A 24328-nucleotide genomic window follows, 5' to 3' on the forward strand; every position below is an offset into this window, starting at 1 on the left:
CAGCACTGCACATGGTCCAATCTGTGTCATGGTGGTTTAATAGTAAAAAGAAGAAACAAGAATTATACGTGAGCACAGACCTGCAGCAACAGCTTCCAAATGTTCTAAAACCTTAATGTTTACACCCTGGCTACAGCTGTTGTTTGCAGCTCTAGATAGAAGCACATTAGAAGCACACAGGAAACTTTAACAGTGCTGAAACCCGGCTCCCATCTCCCATGGGGCAAGTCAGATCCCTGGTAAAGGGCTGAGCCTGGCGATTCATTAGCATGTAGACGCTCCCAGGTCATTCTAACATGCAGCTAGTGGTGAGAATCATTGCTCTATTTTACTCAACCTGAAGTGTTCTTTTGGAGAACTAGGTTTGAGTTTTAATTTTCGTAAGGAGTTGATCCAGAACTGAACATTCTGTGTCACGGTTTCATCTCAAGAGGTTGTGGCACCCTGGTCAAGAGGGTTTCTTCAAGGGAAAGCACATGGTTATTGCGGACACACCGCTGGGATGTATCGTCTTGCCTTACAATAGTCCACAGATTATAATCAAAAGCTACTGTATTGTGTAATCACTTTTACCTTTCCTTACCCACTTCCTAGTTCATGCATGAGGCCACAGAAGAATGGGTGGTGTTTCCATAATGGGTGACTTTTCCATTCCCTCTGGCCCCTCCGCCCTCCTTCTCTATAATGCCTCCACTTTGCTAAATGCCTCAGGGGCCTCCCTTCTGCACCATCGCTGGGTCTTCCCTCTCTGCTCTCCGACTTCCCCTGACCTGTACCTTCCAGGGAAATACCCCTCTCTTCCTTCTTATTTGTAAGGTTTCCTGGTTGCTGGGGATCTCTTCTAACACGTGTACCTATGTCAGTGGGGCCAGTGCTGGAATGCAGCACCTCAGGTAAGCTATGAAGGCGTTGACTTCAGCCTTTTGCTGCTGGCACCTGACCTGGAGGACTGAGCTTATAGAGGGGCATTTCTGTGTCTGTTTCGAGCTGGTGGGAGGGACAGACGTGCCAGTCTGTGGTCTCCATGTCACATGGCGGACCAGTGTCCCTGCAAAGGAACAGCTCAGCGGTAACATCAGCTTTCTATCCTCTCAAGGGTGTCGGTTTGTCCAGCTCTGAGAAAAACAAGCGTCTGAGTGATAGCGAAACATTGATGTCTGGCTGTGGATTAATGGCATCGCGTTAGTTTCCAAATACCCTCTGACTGTGGCGAACGGGGAAGCATCGCTGCCCAATGACCCTTGAAGGCAAACTTCCATTTGCGAGGCTCCTGAGTGCTTTAGCAGATTGGGCTCTAAATTAAAGATGTAGAAATCGATTTTTCTCAAAAGGATATCAGATTTTCTGTTTTTCTCTCCCATCCCTATTTGCTTTCAGATAATTGCTAAATGCAGGGGTTTGTAAAGAAAAAAAAAAAATCTCTCTACAGTACATCATTTATGATGGATTTTTCCAGAAGTATCTTTATCATTGTCCATATTACACATTCACTTCTAAAGTCAAAACTGTACGCGGAGTGACTCAGTTAAAGGGGACTGCAGCACATCTGTCTGCATGTATGAATTGCAAGTGAGTCTTTTATATTTGTGTTGTTTCTTTTAGGAGAATTTTATTAGCACAGATAAAAGTGGCTAAAAGGTAAAATACTTTCCTTTTGTTTATGTGGAACTTGGGAAATGTCTTTTTACTGTTTGACCATAAATTTTGAAACTGTGGTAACCATGATTAAGTCAGTTCAACATGGCAACGTTTCTTGGGCACCTGCTACAGACACAGCTCTCTGCCAGAGATTTGGGGATATCATATGTGTAATTGGTATGATCAAAGGATTTAAAATGTATTAGGGAAAATGTGGGCATAACTATTCTTGGAGCAAACTTGTGACAGTAGTAGAGCTTTAGCATCAGAAAATTTTGTATAGCCTGGCCGGTGTTGCCTAGTGGTTGAACATCGACCTATGAACCAGGAGGCCATGGTTTGATTCCTTGTCAGGGCACATGCCAGGGCTGCGGGCTCCATCCCCAGTGTGGGGTGTGCAGGAGGCAGGCAATCAATGATTCTCTTTCAGCATTGATGTTTCTATCTCTCTCCCTCTCCCTTCCTCTCTGAAATCAATAAAAAATATTTTTTAAAAAAGTAAATTTTGTACAAATTCAAGTAGTTGAGGAACCTTTCAAAATACTTAGTGTGTCAATAGGAATCAAAGCAGAATAAAGATGATCTAAAAATTGAGGGACCTGGCTTCACTGATACCGACCTCATTCACGCAGGCGAGCTGATAATGAGCGATGCCTCTAGTTTTTAAGTTTTCTGGCAGCTAAAGCCCTCACAATCTTCATCTTCCGACAGAAGAAAAGACACAATTTGTCTGCAGAGACAAAGATAATTTTATGACACTGCACTCAAGCAGAAATATATCTCAAAGGTCTCGGGAGAGTGGATATCATACTGGATAATAAAATCAAGTACAGTTTTACACACAGCAGGAGAAGTGAGTCCACAGAGAGGGTTCTAGGTTATGACCATCTGTGAGACTAAGGGCATCGCTTGAACTAAACGAGAGATTTATATGAGGAACTGAGATAATAGAATATAGATACCTTTATTGTTACTTTTAAAATTGTCTTATGAAATATTACATGTATTTGAAATAAATTTAGGCAATAAGTAACATGAAGGAAAAGTGAAATTCCCTCTTCTTTTCTCTTCCTACTCCGAGGTTGTGTATCACATAAGTTGTTTCTTTTTAAATATATTTGTATATATTTATTGATTTTAGAGAGAGGGAAAGGGGGAGAGAGAGAGAAAATTGGAGGTTGATCATTAATCAGCTGCCTTCTGCATGCCCCCATGGGGTCGAGTCTGCAACCCAGGCATGTGCCCTGACCAGGCATCGAACTGGGGACCTCTTGGTGCATGGGTCAATGCTCAACCAGCTAGCCACACTGGCTGGGCCATAAGTCTTTTAACTCTTCTATTCATCCTTCTGGCAGTTACCCTCACAACAATACGTTCTATTTTCATACAGCTATTGCTTTATTCAACGATTTGGATAAAATCTATCTTTCCTCTATGACAGAAGAAATACATTATTCTCTCTTTTCCTTTCCTCTTCTCCCACAATTTGTCAATTACTAATTTTAATTTTTGCTTCATTACTAGAATAATTAACCCTCAATTTTTTAAGCCAATACATAGCAGAGTATCTCTGGAATCTCAGCATTACAGAGTGAGATATTTGGAATTCCCACTCATCTTTCAAACTCTGCCCTAAGCCCTGCTTCTGTCTGCGTGATATTACTGTACATTGCGACAGACTGTCTTCTTGTGCCACTAAATCCGCTTTGCTGGGAGCTTCTTCCAGGTGTCTCGACAAGGTTCAGCCTTTTTCTTAAACCCCATCAAACTTACACCGTAATGCACAACTTTTTGTTTTCCATTAAATTTCTAGTTGTCTTTCTTGTTTCCTTGGTCAAATATAGCCTGGTGTATTCCTCATGTTACCGTTAACATCCTTAACTTCCTTACCCATGGAGTTTATGTACTAGTAATCCCAGTCATATCACTTTCGTCTTGAAGGCAATCTTTTCTGATCCCTCTGCCTTTTTGTTCTAACAAAGAAAAATTGCTTCTAGAATAGCTACTCCACTGGCACACTGTGATTTCTTTCTGTTTTATTTTTGTTAATCCTCACCTGAGGACATTTTCCCGTTGATCTTTTAGAAGGAGTGGAAGAGAGAGGGGAAGACAGAGAGAAACATCGATTTGAGAGAAACACATCAATTGGTTTGCCTCCTGCACGCACCCTGACCTGAGCCCAGGAGGGGAGGAGCCTGCAATCAAGGCACATGCCCCTGACCAGAATCGAACCTGGGACCCTTTGGTCCAAGAGACCAGCGCTCTATCCAATGAGCCACACCTGTCGGGGTGTGATTTATTTTTAATATATGGTTTTAATTTGCATCTCTCTGATTATTAGTAATATTGAGCATTTTTTTTATATGTCTGTTGGCCATCTGTATGTCCTCTTTGGAGAAGTATCTATTGAGGTCCTCTGCCCATTTTTTAATTTAATAGTTTGGGTTGTTATTACTGTTATTATTGGTATTGCGTAGGATGGGTTATTTGTAAATTTTGGATACTAACCCCTTATCAGTTATATCGTTGGTGGATATCTTCTCCCATTTAGTAGGCTGTCTTTTTTATTTTGTTGATGGTTTCCTTTGCTGTGCAAAAAAATTTTAGTTATGTGTTCCCATTTGCTTATTTTTTCTTTTGTTTTCCTTGCCTGGGAGATATATTATCAGCAAAAAAAAAAAAAAGTATATTTTTAATTGTCCTTTGTCTCCAGTATTCTTGTAAGAACAATTAAAAATACAAATAAGAGGTTTAATTATCCGTGTTGAAAATAAGAGACTTCCTGTCCCTTTTCTTAAAGCATTTACTTTAGAAACTTTCTAAGTTCTGTCTCTTCAAAATGTATATACATTTTTTTAAAGCTAAATAAGCCTCTTGCCAGCTTTAGGATCCAAGGTTGTATGTCTAAGGGACAAGCATCTCTTTGATGATATCGGCATCAAATATTTATTCTACCTCTAGAAACAAGACAAAGATAGAGAATTGTTCAGATCATATCTATATCTATATTATATCTATATCTATATCTATATAATCTATCTCTATCATCTATATCTCTATCATCTACATCTCTATCTATATCATCGACGTCTATATCTATATCATCTATATACACTTATATTGATAAAACATATTAAACCATGTTTTCTTTAGCTTTCACATCCCCTTTGGTGCTGGCACAGGATACAGGTGCTCTGCTCCTTGTCGGGTTAAGTACCTGCTATTGACAGTGGTTGGCAGAAGCTTTCGGTATTGGACGGTTGTCCAAAAACTCAGGTTTGGACATAGAGACAGATTGGGAGAAATTAGCAAGCGTTGTTGTCTGACCTTAAATTTCTTTGTCAGGGAAACTGGTTTGCCTCCTTTTTCCTTCCTAACTTCTCATTTTTTATCCTTTTTAACAGCTCTCATAATGCAAAGGGAGAAGAAAAAGAAAACTTTTTTGGAATCTGTGAAATTTTTTCTCTCTCTTCCATCCTTGTGAATTTCACAAAGCCTCTTCTGATTAGGTGGGAAAGAGGTGTGAAGTTTTTTCTTCAAACACACTGACACTAGAAAAACTGAAAATATATTCAGCAAATGTCTGTTTGAAATTCACTTGAATGTATGCTGTTGGTGGCAAAAGTGTCTGTCTTCCATTTTTCATATCCCCACCATATGCCAGATCACATTGAATCATGATGGTTTGGAGTTCATTATTGTAGAGGAATAAGAATTTTATGCCTCATCCAGGGAATTCACGCTGAGATCAGAGGCCTAGGGTAGGGTTTGGCCATCAGATCAAGAAGCTATTTTTATAAAGATGAAAAACTAGGAGCTCTGTCTTCTCTGTTTTAAAGCAGTATTTTAAAAATTTGGCAACAATTTTATTTAGTTTTTCTTTTAGTCTATTCTTGACAAATGAATGCATTTTCTACTCTCTAAGAAAGTCATACATATTGAAAAGGTTTTTACTTGCCTTTGTTTTTCCTGCAAAGAGGCCGTTTTAGTTTGCGTAAAACTACCTTCTATTTCTCATTTCATCCACAAGTGCCCAGATTTAACATTCTCAAGGACCCTGACTGAAGTAGAAGTGCAAATAGTGAATAGTTTGGTAAAATTGTATGTGTTCTCCATGAAGTTAAAAAGCCAACGTGGTCATAGAAAAAAATAAAAACCACACACATATGCTTGTGTTCGTACAATTGACCCTCATCCTTAAGATCCCTTTGGTGACACCTCTCCAAGCAGAGCATCTTGACAAAAAGAGAAACGAAACAGTAAAGAACTAGGAAACTCTTAGGGCAAGATACATTTCAATCTGAAACTTAATGCTTGCGCCCAAGAATTTCTGCCTGCCAGCCTAAGGCTATGGAATGTCCTCCCTTTTCAATTGAGGACAACTATTGAATTAGCCCCCTCTTATGTTCTTAGGTTTAATACTCTTTTATTTCAAAGGCCTTTGGCATGGTACACTGATTTTATGTTTGATTTTTATTGCGGGTTTTAATTGCTTCTGCACTTGTGTATATTGCTGGTACTCTCACTATATTGTTCCTTGTAAAATACCTGGAGTTCTTTCTAAGAGGCAGAATATTTTATGAATTGTGTTTTTTGTATAATTAAATAATACATAATCTTTATGGTACTGACTCCAACTTCCTAAAAATTTTAGGGCAAATGCAAGGTGTCGCTCATAGAGCTGAAGACAAATATTTAAATAAATTCCTTCTTCAAATATTCCCTTATACTACAGATTTGATGTAAAATAAAATAGAATTATGTTTTAGAAATGGCATTAATTATTTCTAGTTGCCTTTTGGGGACACCTTGATTTTTCCGTTTCAAAATGGTTTAGATCTGTTCTTTCTCACACGCCAGACATTACAACTACCTTTTGTGTGTAGCATACAAATGGAAACTTAAAATTCCCTGTTGTAAAATTCAGCAAAGAACTTTTAGTGCATCCAATCAAAAAAGGAAAAATATAGCTACTCCTTACTTACGCTGGGATGACAGAAAGTTTGTGGTTGTTATAAATCTTGCCAAAGTAGACTTTACTGGACAGATATCTTCTCAAATATGAAAATAGCCTACTGCCTTACGTATTTGGGTGGAAATCATGTTTAAACACAGCAGTAGCCAAACATGATGTAATCATAGGAGTTTTGTGTCGGACTGATTGCCTTTCATTAGGATTGCCTTGTAAATGGTGTGGGCAGGTATTTCTGCTGCTCCCAGCCCAGTGAACAACCTGGGGTAAGTCAAGCTGGATGTGTCTCAGTCCCCACTGGCTCCGTTGTATTTCATTGAGAGTTTATATGAAAACAAACTGTAGTCCAATTTTTAAATGTGAATAACCACCTCCTGTGTCTACGAGCATAATGCTGTCTAATTTTTCATAACAATGTAAAATTATAATCTATTTTGCAGTGAGGGTAATGTTTCTCCATTCTTTAGAGATGGAGGCTGAAGGTTTAGAAAGAGAAAGAAGAGAAGAAAATCAAACTTGCTTGTTTGAGTAAGTTTGGGGCTTAGGGAAAGCTTCTGGGATGAGGGTCCCTCAGCCTTGTCTTCAGTTAGATGCTCTTAATAATTGTGATGTTATTGGATGTGCACTGAGTAGTTCATGTTGAGAAGCACATTATAACATTGGATTAAGATGGGATAACAGATCATTCTACCTAAAGCGATACCCATATATTCTGCCAACATTACTGAGAATATTGTTTAAAATTGCATAGATTATTTACATAAATGAATTCGATTTTACAATTTAGAAGTGCACAAAATAATTATTTAGGCCTCAATAATTAAAAAAAAAAACTATATGGGGATGCTAATCCTTGTCTTTAGAGACAAGTATTACAACGAACAATTAATTTTTCTATATTACCATTAGGAAAAAATTGTAAACCCTTTCCAAATTTGCAGAGTACATTTATGAAACATTACTCAGTGCATTCACTTAACACTAAAACATAATGAGGTGAATTTGCATATTTTTCATTAGCTGAAGCCCTTGTATTTCTCCAAGGCTGTCTTACTAAAATGTATGGTCTGTCCAGTCTCCCATTTTAAAAAATGTTGAATTAATGGATGTTGAGAAACCATCCTACCATCTACTTACTTGTATGATTATTTGGATCATCATAACACTTGCAACTCTGATCAAAATCTTTAAATTTTAAGCTCAAAGACAATCCCCTGGGAAACATTTGTTAAGCTTCTGCAATATCTAATTCCTCCCAGGATGTATTCCTTTGTGGAATTCTCCCCACTCCTGACTCATGAGACTGCACCTCCTGCTTCATCTACTCCTCTGGCTCCTTCTTGTTGATAAAGCCCTCGGATGGTTCTCCTTCCTCCCAAGACTCCTCTCTCAGTCCTCTGATCTCGCTCACCGTGAGCAGCTCAGAGGTCTCCCCGCAGGAATTCAGTGACCATCACTTCTCTCTCCACTGTAATCACCTCCTAAACTCAAGCTCTGTCTCCCTGTAGATCAGCGGTTCTCAACCTGTGGGTCGCGACCCCTTTGGGGGTCAAACGACCTTTTCACAGGGGTCGCGTAAGACCATCGGAAAACACATATATAATTACATATTGTTTTTGTGATGAATCACTATGCTTTAATTATGTTCAATTTGTAACAATGAAAATACATCCTGAATATCAGATATTTACATGACGATTCGTAACAGTAGCAAAATTACAGTTATGAAGTAGCCAAGAAAATGATTTTATGGTTGGGGGTCACCACCACATGAGGAACTGTATTAAAGGGTCGCGGCATTAGGAAGGTTGAGAACCACTGCTTTAGATATTGAGACACAATTCGCTGTTCACTCCGCTCTGTACCCCAGTGGACTTTCCCCTCCAGTTTCCTCTCTTATCCATATTTTTACTCTTTAGCCCCCAAGGTTGAAACTCCAGATTATCCTTGCTCTTCCTTCATCCCCTGCTCACACATTCAGTCGCCAGGGTTGGTTGGTCATTCCCATTAACACCTCCATGATCAAATTATTCCCTCTGTTTTCTCCATTTCTACCTTTGTCTAGGATTATAGTATTGTCTAAATTACCTCCAAGATTACATTATACCTTCTTTCTTTTCCTTTTTACACATTGCAAAACAAAACAAACCCAACTTTGTGCATGTCACTCACAAAATCTTAAATGATCCTGGACGGTTACTTGGAGATTTAAATCCTAGGCCCCCGTGACCCGCCCTCCCCATACACGTCATCACTGGAGTCCCATTTGGAATATAAAAATAGAAGGAAGCTTGATTTGGATCCCCAAACTCACCAAGGGTACACTTAGATAACAGAAATATTAAAAAAATTGTTGCTTATTTCAGTTGATCAAACCTGTGGGCAAATCATGAGAACTAGTTATGACTTTCTGTACTGAGGAAATAGAAAGACTCCTGGATGCCAGTGCAGATAACTTTTGCACAGACCAGGAATTCCTTCCAATTTGAAGGCTTAGGGTTGGGATAAGGAGAAGGTTCAGAGCCATTGGGGACCATGCCACTTGGTATCTCATTTAGTGCAGTTAATTAGCGATTGAAAAGCAGCTGGGCCCTAGCCAGTTTGGCTCAGTGGATGGAGCATCAGCCTGTGGACTGAAGGGTCTCAGGTTCGATTCCGGTCAAGGGCATGTACCTTGGTTGTGGGCACATCCCCTGTGGTGGGTGTGCAGGAGGCAGCTGATTGATGTTTCTCTCTCATCGATGTTTTTGGCTCTCTATCCCTCTCCCTTCCTCTGTGTAAAAAATCAATAATATACATATATATATATATACATATATATATATATATATATTTAAAGCAGCTGGACTAGGCGATTGCAGGGCTCAGGGCTTAGCTACACTGAGCAGAAAACCAATAGTGAATTGGAGTTTCCATAATTCAGCGCTAGCAAAGAGTCATTCCTTCCTTCACTAATTAAAATGATGAAAAAAACTAATTTTAAAGCAAAATATACTAGAATTCTGAATAAAAATTATCATGGTAAGTAAAAATGCACATAACTTATTTTTTATCAATTTGGGGACATTATGCCTTAATCCACAAGTATCTGAGCTATTCCATTTTTATAGATTGAATGAGATAATGTACCTGGGTATTTTCAGAAAGCTCTTCCTGAAATTCTAAAAGCTTCCAGATATGGGGTGTCGTTCGGGCTGTTGTAGAGCAGGAAATGGATGGACTTGGGATATCCAAAGATAAGGCTTTCCACCCTGCCTCTGTCCCTCGACTTTCTGAGTCTCCTACCCCTAATTTGTTAAATGGGAACAAGAATTCCTAGCATTAGGAGGTTATGTGAGATTAAATGAGAAATTATGAAAAAACTTGCCCGTAGCAGATGCTTTCCACTATCTTCACCTGATATTTTCCAGAGGAGTTTCTTATATTTTAGCAAAATAACTATGCCCTTTACAAAACATTTTAAAACATACTCTTCAGTCGTAATCTTCCTGGAGCACTGAAATCTTTGTTATTTGACAAAGAGACAGAAAGCGGCAAAGGCCAAACTTTAGTTGAGTCGTTGCCAAAAGCAAATCAATCAGAGATGCAGAGACAGTTTATCTGCGTTGGTAGTTCAGGTCCATGAAAACTTGCACTTGAATGTCTAACTGTTCAATGTTCAATTGACATGTGATTTTTTTAAATTAAAAGATCAATATATTGATTAAAGTGAGGTAGCTCTATGGCAGGAACTCAAGCATGCCTAACTTTCATGAGCCCTCTGCAAGCTTGATTTGGATTTCTGATTGGCCATTGGTTAAATTGTAACACTGCTCTTCAACTAATAACCAGCAAATGTTCTTACACAGTCTGTACCTCTCTGGGCCCCAGAATATCTGGCTCTGAGATATGCCATTAAAAATGGCTGAAAAAATCTCTGAGCCTTAGTTGTAAACTATTACTATTTTTTTGGTAAAAAGAAGGAGTGAATTCCATTTTAATAGCCTTATATAGAAGAGAAAATGCTGGGAATTGTTATTATTATTTTTATTGGTTGAATAAATAAATGGAATCAGTTATGTAAAAGGCAGAATAAAAATATTTTTAGAAATAAAATATATGATTCTCTGAGCAACCTGTTTTTCATTTACTACTAGGTTAAAATGAAAACAAACAAAATGTTATGAAATGTGTTATTTTTTTATTGCACTCAATTCTTATCTACTTTTTTGGGTCAATTCAGTCCAAGTTAGGAGGCTCTGTGTCTTCTTTTGTCCTTCCTTTCTTCCTTCCTTCTTACGCAGTATGGAATGGGGGAATATATTTAATATAGGCAAATGTATCACATTGAGAGTCTTTTGACCAAAGAATTTAGGCACCAGGAATTAGCCAAGTTCTATTACAAATGTGTAAGAATTGGAAAATATCAATGCCCAAAAAATACTGAGGCATTTCAGTGGGTGGAAGAGAGAAAAACAGGGAACTGGCAAATAAGAGAGTCCAAACCTTATCCTTCGGTAAATGAGAAACTGAGTTTCCAAGAAATCAGTCTCAGGCCTTGATGTTTAGAAAAAACAATGAAACATTTACCTATACATCTATTTATCCATTGAATAAAACCTTTTGATGTTGAAGGTGTTATGAGGTAATAAACCTGTACCGGATGTACTGAAGGCATCACGATTCTTCACAGTCACAGGATTGGTTCTCAGTAGTCGCAGGCCTAAGTGCTAAAATAGCTAAAGGATGAGAATGCCCTTTTAAGTGGAAATATTTTTCTTCTAACCAAGAGCAGTCAACTATGGAAATCCCTAGCTTATATGCTCATGAATATAAAGAGAAACTGAGACCGTTCTTCCACTCAATATATTAGGCTAAACTGGTGTGGGAAACCACTTACCTCCTCAAATGTATTTGAATAAAATGTAAACACATACAAAAAGTAAAATACAAGCCTGGGCTTGAAAACATAAAAGAAGGGAGAAGAAGGAAAAAGGAGAAAGAAGAGGAAGGATGAGGGAAAAAAGAGGAAGGAAGCAGAAGAAGGAAAAAGAAGAAAGAGGAGGCAGAAATCCTCAGAACCTAAAGAGAGCTCCAGGTCAGCAGAATTTGAATGTGTTATGTTCATGGATATCTTTTCATGGATTTAATCAGTGAATTCCTTTCTGAGGGGTGTGTGTGTGTGTGCGCACGCGCATGCTCATGTGTGTGTGTTTCGGTGCAGTTTTGCTGAAGCAGAAAAGTCTCAGCTTCAGGTGCTGTACAAATGGGGGACCTGGAATTGAACTTCCTTTTTAAAACTGTGAGTCATGAGTGATCAGGTTACATGTGAAATAAGGACAAAGAAAGCTTGACCTTCACTGAGGCCAGGAAAGCAACAAGAAAGCTTATCAACTGCAGATGTCAAAGGTGGAGAGAAGAGCTACCTGTGGGAGATAAGGGCTGGGCCTGAATTTATGGTATTTGTGGAGTATTTGGATATTCAAGCTGGAAACCTTGATTCCTGTGAGTTCCCAAGCAGAGATAGCCCCAGAACCAGGCTGCAGGGATAGCCCCACACTCCAGGGCATGTTGGAGTCCTACAAGAGCAACCCTTGCTGAAAATGAGTTTATCCTATATAATAAAAGGGTAATATGGCCGGGACCGGTTTGGCTCAGTGGATAGAGCGTTGGCCTGCAGACTGAAAGGTCCCAGGTTCGATTCCGGTCAAGGGCATGTACCTGGGTTGCGGGCACATCCCCAGTAGGAGATGTGCAGGAGGCAGCTGATCGATGTTTCTCTCTCATCAATGTTTCTAACTCTCTATCTCTCTCCCTTCCTCTCTGTAAAAAAATCAATAAAATATATTAAAAAAAAAAAAAGGTAATATGCAAATTGACCCTAAGGGCAGAACAACCAGAATGACCCCTCAACCAGTCACTATGAGGTGCACTGACCACTTCTCGGTCTCTTGCCCAGGCCAGCAGGCTCCAATTGCCTGATGGTGAATGGGGAACCGGGGGTGGGTGGCAGGGGATGCGGGTGGCACAAGGCCAAGGCCCCTGCCCTGCCAGTTGCCCCACACAGAGAGGGCGACCCACAGAGGGGGCGGGGCCTTCGAATGGGTGGGAACGGTCGATCTCTCAGTTCCTCCCCCTGGCCAGCAGGCTCCAATCACCCAATGGCGAAAGAGGAACGGGGCGGGGGAGGGGTGGTGGTGGCAGGGGGCGGGGCCGGCTGCGGGCAGCCAGGGAAGATGGTCCTGATCGCAGGCCAGGCCTAGGGACCATACCCCCGCACAAATTTCGTGCACCAGGCCTCCAGTAGTAAAATAAACTTTGTGAGAAAACACACCACCATTAAAAGAGATATCAGATACACATTAATATAAATCAAGGGCACAAAAGAAATAAAAATGAGGGTAGACTACATTATTTGGGGGGAAAGTGCTGCAAAGGAACTACATAGATGTTAAGGAAATGAAAAATGTAATCCTTCATGTAAAAACCTCAATGAATAAGTTAAATATAAGATTAAAGTCAGCTGAAGAAGAATTAATGCATTCTTGTACAGATCCAAGGAAATCACTCCAAGTCAGTGCAAAGAGTTGCCTACAGAAAATATGAAACAGAAGATTGCATTGTGGACAACTGAAAGAGAAGAGCAGAATTAATAATAATAGAAATTCCAGAAGGAGAGGATAGAGAAAATGGGAAGGGCTTTATATGCAGTTACAATAGGAAAAAGAATGGGGTAAGTAAACACAAATTCATTCCGTGCCTGGCTGGCATGGTTCAGGGTTGAGCATCGGCCTATGAACCAGGAGGTCACTGTTCAATCTCCAGTCAGGGCACATGCCCGGGGTGCAGGCTCAATCCCCAGTAGGAGGCATGTAGGAAGCAGCCAATCAATGATTTTCTCTCATCACTGATGTTTCTTTCTCTCCCTTTCTCTCTGAAATCAATAAAAATATATTTAAAACCAAACCAAACAAACAAAAACAAATTCATTCCAGAAACAATTTCATAATGAAATTGCAGTTTGCAAAAGACTAATTTAGATTTTGAAAAGCTTTTTATTGGGAGGGTAGATATATGTAAAGGTTACCTTCAAAGGAACACAGACTTTTCACAGACTCTTGTCTGTGTCTGCTGCTCTAACTAATGGAGTGGTACTTCCAAAAATCTGAACAAAACAAAACAAAACTTGTGGGACCATATTTATACTCAAATAATTAGAAAGAGCAAGGAGGTAATAAAGACTTTTATAGATAGATGAGGACTAAGAATTTACAACTCATTTAATTTTCAAATAAAATATTTAAAGATGTGTTCAATCAAAAGAAAGCAGAACTCAGGAAGTTGAATGAGAGGCAAAAAGCAATGCTGACAAATACATTGATCAATGTGTTGAATTGTTAAGGTTAAACACATATTTGCAACTTTTAAAAAGAGCTAATTTGGGGACATTAAAGAGGAATCAGATGATCAAACTGGAATAACTTGAGAAATCATGTAGGAGAGATAGATGTGAAAATATCTTAAATTCCTGGAATTCCTTTCAAGTTGGATAGATTAAAAATAAATCTGTTGAATCTCTGTAATAGTTTAAGCATTAGAAATTATTTTTCATTAAGGAATAGGTTAAAATTGTATATTTATGTAATTAAAACTGAAATAGATGAATACCAATGTGGATTCAACTCAAAACCTAATGATGACTGAAAACAGCCATGAGCAAATAGATAACATATGTAAACTTAAAAAGCAACACCAAGTATACCATATGTTACCATATTACTAGTCTGTTTATTTTCAATGAATATATTGTGCATTTTTATATACAGCGACAAGAGAAATACACTCAGTAAATCCATGAGCATTGCCTTTGGGGTGGAGGGAGGCAAATAGATAGGTATCACAGTTGACTTCCCCTTTATGTGCAATACATAATCTCTTTTCACATATAGAAATATACCTGAGTGTGAGGAAGGGACAAGATCACACCAAAGGATTCATGTAGCCCATCCTTTATCTTTGATAACAAATAAATAAATTAGTCATTGTTTCCTTTCCATTGAGTTCAGAGGCTTGGCCGTGGAGCACTTCCTGACTGTCCTCTGTTGTTGTCCTGGTGTGTGTGTGTGTGTGTGTGTGTGTGTGTGTGTGTGTGTTAGTTTGAGAGAAGAACAAGTATAGGCCGCGTATTAGGCTTGGATAACTTGCTTCTAGAATCAGCCCTCCACAGCAGGAGCCGCCCAGTGGGGAAGGCAGGATATCTATAATAATAAAAGCATAATATGCTAATTAGACCAGACATCCTTCCAGTCGACTTTCCAGATGAAGCCAGCGGCCAGAGGGAAGCCCGGGTCCTAGGTGCCAGAGGGAAGTCAGTGCTGGCAGCTGGGGAAAGGAAGGCATACTCTTGCACGAATTTCGTGCATCGGGCCTCTAGTTCTTGATAAAGTTGATGCCTCAGAGAGTTCAACTCCTCCCATTAAAGGGGCCTTAATAGGACTTGAGATTGCACAGGGATATCTCCGTGTGTGCTAAGATTTCCAAATTTATACTTGCAAATAAAATGAGGCAGAGTGATATGCAACTTGGGAAACTAAAATATTTCGAGATCCATGATTGCTTCAAATGAGCGGTGTAATTTATTCTACTTTCTCTTCAGGGATAAATAGAGAAACTACCTAACAAGAAAACACAATTTTGCTTTTGTTGAAATTCTAGACAAACTATATATTGAGAATTTATTGCTACCCTAAACTTTGTTTTTATCAAATCAGTTTTCAGCACTTGAAGACTTACATATGTGCTCGAAGGATAATTTATTTCTAGTAATTAGTATGATGATATTAAATTTGTTTCCTGTGTTTCTTAGGAAATGTTTTGTGTAACAAACAAAATAAATGAGAGCTTCAGTGTCTCTCCTGTAGGAGATATGTGCGTGGTCAAACACCTATCAGAAGAAATCCTGACATTTGTCCTGCTATTTCAGAGGATTTTTGAGGGATTCACATCTGATTATACTTTTTGGGAAAACAGTGTTTTGTTCCATTACTAATTTTTGTCAAAATGTCATCAAATGGATCATCATCAAAATGGCTCTGTGTAGCCATACTTAGTTAGATACTCTTTTTAAATCCTCACCTGAGGATATTTTTCCATTAATTTGTAGAGAGAGGGAAAGACAGAAAGAAATATTGATGTGAGAGCAACACATCAATTGGTTGCCTCCTGCATGCACCCTGACCAGGGCTCCAGCTGGGGAGGAGCCTGAAACCAAGGTACATGCACTTGATCAGAATCAAACCCAGGACCTTTCAGTCCACAGGCTGACACTCTATCCACTGAGCCAAACTGGCTATGGCATATATTTTAAATTTACAACTGAAGATAAAGATTCTCTAATAAACACAATTTTAGTCAATTCCTGTCCTCAAAAATCCACAAAGTTTAGGTCAAAGCCGACCAATAAACAAAAACAGAAAGCAAAATACAAGAAAGGGGAGGTTATATAGTCAATGAAATAAGCAAGCAGACTCAACTCTAGACCATGGTCTATTAAGCTCACCTCCAATTGATAAAAATTTAGGGCCAAGTAAATAGAAATACAAGAGCTGACACAAATTCAAGTCCAAAGCTCTATCCCTAGAAGCTGCAGGCCCAGACTGAGAGTTGTTTCAAGGAGGAAAGAATTGGGGAGAAAATCCTGGGGCAAAAAACAACAACAAACAAAAATACCCTGAAACAAGATACCAAATCTTCCAGTTTGCCCTATTATTTCTCCTCTTCATATATTTCATGAAAGGGGTTAGTTCATTCAAAGATGAATAATAATAAAAAAGGAGCCAGGACTTGACTAATACACCAATGCAGTAAATAAACAGGCAAGCAAAGGAAGAGAAGGCAACGCCCATTAACAGTATGTGGGATTGCATCATCGGAGGAAGTGTTCAAAGCAATCGGGAAATAACTCAGTGACATGGCTCCCATACTCAGTGACATTATCGTCTATGTTAGTCTTTAGAGGAGAACTTCAAAGGTTAAAATGGAGATTAAAAGCCCAGAAGGAGATGAAAATCAAAGAAATTGAAAGAGACAGGTAGATGCATTACTAAAATGAAAGTCAAATTAGGAACAACAATCAACATAGAAGAATAAACCTGATGAAAATGACCCTTAGGAAAACTGTGGACATGCCTGAGGAAAGCACATAAACCACAAATGGAAAATAAGAAAGATATAAAAGAGATTTAGGGAGAAAGATCGATTTAGAGAAAGTCAAATTATAGTTAATATAGACTTCACCTACTTCACCAAGGAAAGAACAAATGGGGCAGAAACACAACTCAAGTCTGTAGTAAAGGAACACAGTCCTTCAAGAGGAAGATCACAGCGTCAAACATGGACAACTTTGAAAGAAATAAAAAACAAGCAAATAAGAACAAATTAAATTTATTGTCAGTGCAGTAAAGATTTAAAAATGACAAGTCCAGATAAATGACCTAGGGATGGAACTAGTGTTGCAGGGACTAATGATGAAGTAGAAACATGGACCATATTAAGATCATTTTCGCCGAAACCGGTTTGGCTCAGTGGATAGAGCGTCAGCCTGCGGACTGAAGGGTCCCAGGTTCAATTCCGGTCAAGGGCATGTACCTGGGTTGCGGGCACATCTCCAGTAGGAGATGTGCAGGAGGCAGCTGATTGATGTTTCTCTCTCAGCAATGTTTCTAACTCTCTATCTCTCTCCCTTCTTCTCTGTAAAAAATCAATAAAACATATTTTTTTTAAAAAAAAGATCATTTTCAAAAATCATGTTGAATGGGAAATGGAGAAGATTTAAATGCATATGTTTTGTAATTTTCAAAGTGAGGGGGTCAATAGATACTGTAAATAAAAACAAAATAGAATGTCCCAAACTCTTAATGGTTTCCATAACCATGTTTCTTCTTTAGAAAGAGCTTTGAGGATTTATTATCTTGTATGGTAAAGAAACAGGCATCTGAAGGTCAGCAATTAAATTAAACTCTATTTTTATATATTTTTGTTGTTATAATTAAATTGCCCATGTGACATAAACCATTTATTCTACATTTTCAACCTTTCTATCGTGTAGTCTGAGCGTATGTGTAGACTCTAGAGATGTAAAGAATTTTGTTAACAACAGTGTCTCTTGTGTGGTGAATGAGCTTTTTGTTTTACCTTCTATTGTAATCTTTTTTGTATATCTGTTTCATAAAACAAGTCAATGCTTTTACAAAAAAATTCTAATTAATAAAATTTCACATCTATATAATACTCCTCTTATGCAGCCATTTTTTTATGTAAGCTCAAATGTCAGTAATACCAATGTGGACTTGAGTATTCCTTATAAATTCTTGCTGAATTATCTGTAATTTCAAAGGCATGTCATGGTTGAATGATAAATACATGTATGATGTTATTTACATGTAGTGGTATAATTGAGCTATATCCCACTTTGTTTTCATGATGATAAAGTTGTCAACCCACTGATCTGAAAATTATTTCATAAAATAATTTATAATAACTAGGTTCAAAAATCTAATTGAATTAAGACAATTATCAAAAACAACTTCTTGGAATAAGGACATCCAGGTGGGTGTGGAAGTTAATGGGCAGGAGGCAGATGGCTTTGCATGTTTTCCTTTGCGTTCTGAGATTGATACTCCTAGACATTTTAAAGGCACAGTCTCTCAATGGGAAAGGGAGAAAGGGACATCTGCAGTACTTTCAACAATAAAGATAAGTTTAAAAATAATAAAAGCACAGTCTCTTTCCAGAAAATCATTTCCATAGGTTTTAAATTATTACCCAAACATATGCTGTTAAGCTACCAAAGTGCTTTAATATCTTTAGATAATATCTTTTATTTCAATGTGTGTATATTTATTGATTTTAGGTCACAGAGCTGGGTTTATTACAAATTAAGTGTTCTCTTTTAGAACTCTTTTAAATTGTGGTAAGAGCACTTAATATAAGAGAAATAAGATCTACTCTCTTATGTTTAAAAAAAATTTTTTTATTGATTTCAGAGAGGAAGGGAGAGGGAGAGAGAGATATAAACATCAATGATGAGAAAAAATCATTGATCAGCTGCCTCCTGCACATCCCACACTGGGATCAAGTCTACAACCCCAGCTTGTGCCCCTACGCGGAATCAAACCATGATCTCCTGGTTCATAGTGCTCAACCATTGAGCCACACCAGCCGGGCTACCCTCTTACATTTTTAAGAGTACAATATTGGTGTTGGTAGAATGTTATACAGCAGATCCCTAGAGATATATTTTTTTTGTTATTAAAGCATATTCATCGCTCAGTGAAAATCTTCAAAAACATTCATTCTCTGAAATAAAATTGATTCCTGGTAGAGGATTAAGGGCCAAAATCTGGTCACGCCACAAGCTGATCACAACTTTCTTTCCCAGCTCCATCTTCCAGTCATTATTTCTTCACATGGAAGCCTCAGCTCTCAGAAAGCTTGCTGAGCACCTACTCCTTGTCAGGCCCCAGGGTAGCTTTGGGGACAATAGAGAGATGAATAAGATTCCCTCCCTGTCCTTGAGGAGGACACTGGCTGGTGGGAACGGCAAACAGGCCGCTAATTATAATTACAGCGTGCTAAATGATAAGATAAAAATGTGAGTGAGGTGCTGTGGGAGATGTGATAGCAATTAATTCTGCCTGGAGGTGGTGAGGAGAGGACATGCCTGGAAATGAAATAGAAAATGCTTCACGTTGAGTGTAAAAGGGATAGTACCTCTAGATCTTCTATGATAGGTAAGGCATTTTATCTACCTTCACTCTGACAGGTAAGTAAGCAAAATGAATGCCAACTTGGGAAGAAGTGAAAGTGAAACACCTGCTTGTCCCCCTTCCAGGAAAACAGATGATGGAGAGGAAAAACAGGAAGACCAGGAGGTCACACACCAGGTTTAATGTAACCCAAGGCTGGACTTGACCTACAAGGTTGTAGGGCAGCAGAACATGCAGGATTAGTGTGGAATTCCCTGAGGACATCAGTTCTTGGCTTACTTTGCAGATGTAGCCTTCACTATCCTGGCCCTGGGAGAAGCCTGGAGTTTATTTGGGGGCTACTTCCAACATCATAGCAGAGCAGGAGAGCATTTTGGCAGCAAGAGATAGCAAGACAGATAGCCTTGGGGGCTATGTCTAGGCTCCTCATGTTCTGGACATGCTGGCGACCAAGATCAACAGTAATTGATATAAATGTGAGGAGTCTGGCAGAAGGCTGACCAGGACCCCTTTTGATATTCACAGGGTGAATATCTACATTTTATTACCTGCTGCTGACTCAATGGCCGAAAGCAAACTCCCCCAAGATCTGACAATCTTACTGTGTGCTAAACATTACCATTGATATGTCTGTCTGCATTCCTAAGGGCCATTGTGTATTCTAGCTAATAAAAGCTGCTGGGAATGAAGCCACTGAGAGAGCTTGACCACTATGGTTAGGCTGTCCTCTGGTTCCCCCGTAATTAAAAAATTAATATTCCATCTTGTGTATCATTTGTGCGTCAGCCCTCCCTCCAAGTCTTTGAACCCGCGAAAGCCACGCTGGCCGTGGACTCTCGCATGGACATAGTGTGTAAGTTCCTAGTCTAGTGTCTCAGTAACAGGAAATGGGAGGTCTGGGCATAGCTATGAATGGGCAGGGACTTAGAGTTGTAACACAGAGCTGTGGCTACAGGGCAGGTGGGGTAGTGGGGAAGGTTCAATCACTTACATAAGATAAATTAACTCGGTTAGTTCTCGAGTTGTGTGTATATATGTGAGCTTACCACATACCTGTTAGGTTAGGTGGCTCAGGAGGCGGCGCAAGAAATAGAGTCCAGTGAATCAGAAAAGAAAGGAAAGGAAAAGGTTTATTCTGCGTCCCCGGGAGACCCACGTACCCCAAGGACAGGGCACGTGGATTCACGCCAACAGGGAGGGGGGCGCTTTTTTTATACTGCGGTTGGGTGAGGGGCGGGGACATGAGCTGAGGAATTCTCTGCTGCAGGGGATGGGCGGAATATTCAGGACAAAGTTCTTATCTGTGTGGGGGTTTGTGAATTCAGGGAGAAGCTGGTATCTGTGTCTGGCACCTTGATCTGTGAGAAATTCCAGGGGAAGTCCATTATCTCATCACATGTATCTGATCCTGGGCTCTCTCCAACCTAACATCCCGGCCTTTTGGTGATAAGGGACGGCGACTCCTTCTGGCTGCTTCCAGCTGACCATGGGCGGCGAGGGGGGGGGGCAGTTAAAGGCCAGGGTTTGGCAGAGGCAGGTCGGAGGGGAGCCGATGGAGCAGGAGCTGATTCACAGTCACTCGTGACATCTCCGTGATCCGGGAGTGGATGAACTTGAGGAGGCAGGGGGCTAGGAGAAAAAAGACACAGATGAGAATCAGGGGCCCTATCATGGGTAGGACCCAGGTGGCTAAGGGGCTTTGGAACCAGCCGGAAGGAGAGTTGTCCTGGAAGTGTCCTGCATGTAGTTCTTCACTCAGCTTAGTCAGGGTCTGTACGTTTACGTTTTGCTACTCCGGACTCATTGATGTAACAACAGCATTCTTCCCGAAGGAATATACAGGTTCCTCCTTTTTCTGCAGTCAGAAGGTCTGAGGTGAGCTGGTTCTGCAGGGCTACTTGGGCTACTGATGTCACTTGTCACTGTAGGGAGGCTAAAAAGAGGCGGTAGTAGACTCCAGGGCTAACTGGAGCTTGTCATTAAAGTACTGAGCAGTGACCAGACTGTTCCCGAGGGCCCCCCAGTGAGGCCTACTGTGGCAGCGATACTCACCCCTAACATGACAGGGGGGGAAGGCAGCCCGGCAGGTCCAGGGATGGGATGGAGGGAGCAACCAGTGAGCTCTGACTCTCCATACAAGGTTAGTTGGGGAACTACTGTGACCACGAAGCAAGGCCCGGGGTCAGAGGAGTTCATGCAGTTCCTTAAGGTGCCATTGCACCAAAAGAAGGTACCTGGGCTGGCCTTGGTGAGACTGGCTGTGGTGTGGTATGACAGTCTCTCCCGTGGCAACCCCATAGGTGCTGACATCTTGATTACATCTGTCTGGGTTCCGCTGGTTGTAAGCAAAACAGACATAGGGTCAGCCAGTTTTGGACACTGACTGGATGTCGACAGCCATCTGGATCTTTGTCTGACATCCGAACAGAGGGCAGTCCTGAGATCCTACCTGCCAGGTGACTTGTTTGCTGTTCTGGTAGTAGGTTTCACGGACCTTGAACCTCCACACATAAGCGGGTGGGGGTGGGTGTAGGTTGCACACGGCAGGGAGGAGAAGGAAGGAGGAGGGGAGGGCGGTTAAGGCAGACCTTAGTGGGGCCCAGCACCTCACATTTATAGATGTCATGCTGCTCCGGGTTCCTCTTGAGTCTGGAGAGGCGGTGCCAGGACAGGTCGCCAAGCAGCTTGGCCACAGTGGGGACTGTGAGGATTACAGTGCGAAGTCCCATCCACCTAGGCTCCAAGGCTTGTGGTTGCAGGTTCTTAAGGAGGACCGAGTCACCAGGGTGAAGGGCTGGACTTGGGAGTCCTGGTCGGCCGGCTCTGGCTTGGGCAGAAACCTGTTCTCGTGTTCTCGGAGCAATTGCCTGGTTAAAAACAGATATGGGAGATACGTACCCAGGGGAGGGGGATCAGTAAGAAGATGGTGGTTGAGCAAGAAGAGCCAAAAGGGCTCAAGAAAGTGGGGCTCCTTGGTGTAGCTGGAGTTTGGTCAGGGCCATGGGCAGGAGGTCCGGCCAGGAGCTGCGAATTTCTAGAGAGAGAGTTTAGTTAGGTGGTCCAATAGGTTGGAATTGAGTGGCTATGATGAGGGTTTGAGCCAGTGACGGAAATCCAGCAGGATGTAGAGGAGGAGGGACTGATGTCAGAGAGTAGATGAAAAGTTGTGTTGATGAGGGTGGGCATAGGAGTAGGTCCAGGGTTCGTAAATAGAGAGCGACACTAGAGGATTTCCCATCCAGACAGTAGAATTGATGACTCCCTCATCATTCCGTGTCCGTTTCACCTGAAAATATGAAAAACCTGAGCAAAATTGGAGGGTCCCTTGCCAGGTAAGAGCCTGTGAGGAATGATGGGTCATCCGGTGCTGGATGGTGTCGCCGAATCTTCTTCGGGGATGGTGGGAGGCACTCGGTGAGCCTGAGAGAGGTAGGTATTGCAGCCAAAGTGGGAGAAAACGTTAGAATGTGCTGTTATCCAAAGGAAAATGGAAGGAGCAGTGGAAGCCAGGGACCTGGAGGCTGGAGAAAAGGCGGGGAGAGGGAGGGAGCAGGTTGCGCAGCCTGTTCCCAGACCTCTAGCCCCTTGGATTTTAAAGTTGCCGCATTTTTCCTTTGGGGAGGGTGGAGGGGGATGGGGTGAGGTCAGAGCAGTTTTCAGTTCAGAGGAGGGGACAGTTGTGGCGGAGAGAAGGAGAAAAGGCGTTCATGGCGAAGACTGAGCTAGGTGAAGACTGAGCTAGGCTACTGTGGTCTGGGACAACAGGACCCCATAACGGGACGCATGGCAGTGGAGGATCGGTGTCCCTGTAAAGGGAGGGGGCCAGGAGTGGAAGGAGCAGGGAAGCTGAAGGGCTCAGAGTGAGCTGCAGGGTGGCCACTAGGATGGTGAGGATGTCTCGTCCTAACAGGGGCATGCTATCATCAAGGAGGCAGGGAAGGGGTCCGGTGGCCAGAGGGCAGGTGGATTTGCCGTCAATACCCATGTCCGAGATCTTGGAAGGATAAAGGGGCCCTAAAAAGGAGGGCAGGACAGAGAAGGCAGCCCGGGAAGGTGACCTACTACCTTCATTGTGACCCGAGGCTCAGCGAGGGGATTGGAGTCATGGAGGCTGGGCTTCTTCAGTCTTCAGCCAGTCCCAGCATGGCCAGTGGCGGTGCATCATGGCCCGGAAGGGTGGTCCCCTCACGTGGAGACGTAAGGGGCCCACCACTTTTCCAGGGCAGTCACTCTTCCAGTGACCATTTTGACCTCACGCCGGGCAGGGCTTGGTCGGAGCTTGGGGCCAGGGGCACTGCATTGCCCAGTGGCCTTCATTTCCGCATTTGAAGCATTCTCCGGTGGCGTTCCTTTCGTTGCACCCCCACCGAGCACAGCCCCCTTAGGGCCGTGGAGGCTGCCGTCAACCTCAGGGCCACAAACAACTAAGGCGTGTCTGCAGGTCTACCTCCTGTGGAAGGCAGGCCTCCCATTCTGACTGTGCCTGCTCCTCCAGGGCATTAAGAACCTGCAAGGCCATTTTTCACTCGATCTCGGACCTGGGTCTGAGGACCAATAAAGACCTTAAAGGTCGGGCTAGAGAGTGGGGGGCATAGATTCAGACTATGCCCTCAGTTCCTGACGGGACTATGGCAGGGGTAGAATGGGCGCAGAAATGGAAGAGGCTGTTTTGGAGCTGACGTTCTTAGGATTTGGGCTCTAGGGGAGAAGGAAGCTTCTCGTTAAGAGGGTCTGAAGAGAGCACAGCTGCAACCTCTCGCAAAGGGAACTGGTCAGCCACCTATGAATTAAAGTGCTGCCAGTCATGGTGGCGGAGTTACAGCGGAGCGCACAGAGGAAGGCGGGCGGTTAGACCTTACAGAGGGCACTGCGTGGGGTACTGGTTACTAAGGCAGTCCTGTAAGGGAAGGGGAGAGCGCGGGGAGGTGGCCTAGGTGGGCCTGGGAGAGGTATCGGCAGTTCAGTTTAAAAG

Source organism: Myotis nattereri, assembly GCF_964212035.1.
Source record: "Myotis nattereri genome assembly, chromosome: 11".
In the NCBI taxonomy this organism is placed as follows: domain Eukaryota; kingdom Metazoa; phylum Chordata; class Mammalia; order Chiroptera; family Vespertilionidae; genus Myotis; species Myotis nattereri.